General features: G+C 45.4%; 1 pseudogene; it reads right to left on the reverse strand.

The window, feature by feature from the left end:
- Positions 1-2,334: 2,334 nt before the first annotated feature.
- Positions 2,335-2,984, reverse strand: LOC102857587 (annotated as a pseudogene).
- Positions 2,985-3,424: the final 440 nt, after the last annotated feature.

The following is a 3,424-nucleotide window of genomic DNA, read 5'->3' on the forward strand; positions in this document are numbered from 1 at the left end:
CAGCCTGCTCCTTGGAGGCAAGGATTCTGGGGCTTCGTCTGACATACTTTGGACATGTTGTAAGGAGGGACAGGTCCTTGAAGAGGGACATCATACTTGGGAGGGTGGAGGGATGGCATAGGAGGGGAAGACCCTCTATGAGATGGATTGATTCAGTGACTGGGGTAATCGGGATGGGTGTGCCAGAGGCAGTGTGACTGGCACAGGATAGAGCAGGGTTTGGGTCTGCTGTACCTAGGGTCACTATGAGTCGCAAGCAATTCGATGGCACATAACAACAACAACAACATATGCTCACTGTACTTAAAGGAACCTTTGTGTCACAGTTGCTAAGTATTTGTTTGCAATCCCAAAACCCAAAAGGTGAACTGGAATAACATGTCCACAAAGCAGTGTTTTATATCCTAGTCTGGCGAGAAGTGACTGGGGTCTTACAAGCCTAGGAGGAATCATATAAGGTGCAACTATTGGTCTTTCTCTGGGACAAAGAGGGAGGAATAAAAAAAGACACACAGATAGAATAAGCCCAAAGGACTAATGAACCATGTGAACCTCAACTTGCACGACCTTGACACCAGAAGAACTAGATGGTGCCCGCTACCATGCCAAAGGAACCACAGCAGAAAGTCCTGATGGAGCAGGGTAAAAAAACGTATAACAAAATGCAAAAACATAAAGACCAGGCTCACTAGTCCACTGGTGGGGCCCTTGAGACCATATCCCTTAGGCGTCCCTCAAACCTGGACAAAACTCACCCCCCAAGGCTCAACTTCGAGCCAATCAATAAACAGGGCTACAGGTGAACAGTTGTTGTTGTTAAGTACCGTCGAGTCGCAGGCAACTCATAGCGACCCTATTAAGGAGAGTCCTCGACGCTTGGGTGCCTTTCATTCTCTCTCCAGGCTCATAGGGTTTCCAGGGGCAAGCTATTACAGAAGTGGAAGCCACTCCTCCTTCTAAGCTCAGGTGAACAGTAGCACCAAGAATCACCCCCTCCTCAAAACAGGCAACTATAAAGGTCAAAATGACAGCATTTCCCAAAGGATAAAGAGAACAGGGCAGTAAGGGGATTAAAAGAAACAACAATCCCAGGGGAGATGTGAGAAGACTACAACTATACTCTGGGTACAAATGTTGTAAAATAAATTAGGTATAAATGAGAGAATGGAAAGCCAATTTGCTTTGTAAACTTTCACTCAAATAACAATAAAAAGAATAAATAAAGTGAGGTATGAGGCAGTAGTTAATGAGTTGACTCCAATTCAAGGCAAACTCAGGTACAAGCTCATGGACAGATTTGCCTGATATGCGCATCTTCACAATCTCCACTAAGCTTAAAGCTCAATGCCGCAGTTACTGTGTCAATCGGTCTCGCTGAGAGGCTTCTTCGCCTTTTCCAAGCTTGATGTCTCGCTCCTGAGTGGTCCCTCCTGGTAACATGCCCAAACAAGGTGAGACAAAATCTCGCCACCTGTGCCTCTAAGGAGCCCTTGGCTGCAGTTCTTCCAAGTTTGTTTTGGCAGTCCAAGGTGCACACACAGACACAACGCACTCATCTGGCTGCACAGTTCAGTGGGTATTTATGTACATACTCTGGTTATGATTAGGTGGTGCTGAGCACAAAACTCACAGTGCACCTATGAACAATGAATTTGAACCCTGTTCTATCCTGGGTCATCTTCATCATCATCTGATACTGGAATCTTTTGTTACAGTCACTGTGTTGATACATCTTGTGAGGATCTTTCTCTCTTTTGCTCACCCAAGCACGACGTTCTTTCCAAAGACTAGCCCCTACTAACAACATGCCAAACTATGCGAGAGGCAATTTCATCACCTTCGCCTCTAAGAAGCATCCTGATCGTACTTTCTCCAAGACACCCTTGTTTGTTCTCTTAACAGTCAAGGGAATACCCAGTACTCTTCTCCAACACCACAGCTTAGAAGGCATAGATTTTTCTTCTGTCATCAGTAGTTACTATCTAACTTTCACATGCATAGCAAGTAAATGAAAAGATGATGGCTTGAATAAGGTGCACCTTAAGTCTTTAAATGGACATCACTGCTTCTTAGAAATTTGGAGAAGTCCTTCACAGATTTTTCCTAATACAACACACCTTTGATTTATTGACTGCTGGTACCAAGGATATTGACTGTGGATCTATGCAAGATGCAATAAATCCTAGACCATCTCAATCCTTTCTTCATTTATCATAAATGTTGCTTTTGCTTATTGGCTTGCCAGGAAGGACTTTTCTTCCTTGATGTTAAGATGGAATCCATATTTATTTATTTTTTAAGAAGTCAACAAATCTTTATTACACTGCTGCAAGGTCACTGGGAAGAGGTCATGGTGCTGGAAGTACTGTCAAAGTCAATCTTCTCCACAATGCTCTTGGGCTTCATGCTCTCTTTCCGGTTACAGATGAAGATCTGGCCCGAATCACTGGCGCTCCAGCCAAACTTGCTCATCCACACCTGGAGCTGGCTGGCTGTCAGATCCCCAAGAATCTCAGCAGCCAGCGGTCAATGTGTTGGTAAGTAATGCCGACGACGTGGCAGACAAATTTCTGGACAGAATCTTCAAATCCTGTAGTGTCTTCCCAGAGGTCCATGTTCTCATCCGAGGCTTACCAAAAGGCCTGGAAGTGGCAGGTCTCCAGCAGGTCTCCGAGGTAGAGTATCTGTCAGGTAGGCTATTCCTCTTGATGGGCTTGGTCAATCAGACACTTGCACAGAGTGAAGTCAGTGTGAGGCAGGTTGGTGAGGGCTTTCAGCAGGATCTGGGCAGTGACCATGGTCTGAAAGAAAGCTGGGTTGAATTGGTACAGCTTCAGGACAGCGAGGTTGGCTTCCAAGTCATAAGAATTCTCCTTAGACGTCTCCACGTAGCGCTCCAGGGTGGCCAGGTTCTCAGGATTGTACCTGTCGATGCCCTTGTGAAACTTGCCCATGTTTGCTCTCATTGGCTCAAACACTGTCATGGCTACTGCCACCTTCCAAACCCGGGCAAGCCCCGAGAAGGGCTGGGTAAGCCCTGAAAAGGGAGTGAGCACAAGGTCCTCAAAGATGGCAAGGGGAAAAGCAAGATGCAATCCCTATTGAAGGCTATAACCTTTGATCTGCAGCACTTCAAGTCTTCCTGAATTTCAGCAAACAAGGCTGTGTCATCTCCATACAAAAGTTGAGTCTGCCTCTGATCCTGATACCATACTTGTCTCCATAGAGTCTAGCTTCTCGAATGATTTGTCCAGAACATAGATTGAACAGAAATGGGGAAAGGTTATAGCCGTGATGCACAACCTTCTTGATTTAAACCATGCAGTGTTCCCTTGCTCTGTTCGCACAATGCATAGAGTGAAATTATGAATATTTCTAGCACCCTTCAAGAGTCTCTCATGCTCTTTCACAATCAATTCCTATG

This window comes from Elephantulus edwardii, unplaced genomic scaffold (genome assembly GCF_000299155.1).
Source record: "Elephantulus edwardii isolate Elephantulus edwardi_28Jun2011 unplaced genomic scaffold, EleEdw1.0 scaffold00015, whole genome shotgun sequence".
Lineage (NCBI taxonomy): Eukaryota > Metazoa > Chordata > Mammalia > Macroscelidea > Macroscelididae > Elephantulus > Elephantulus edwardii.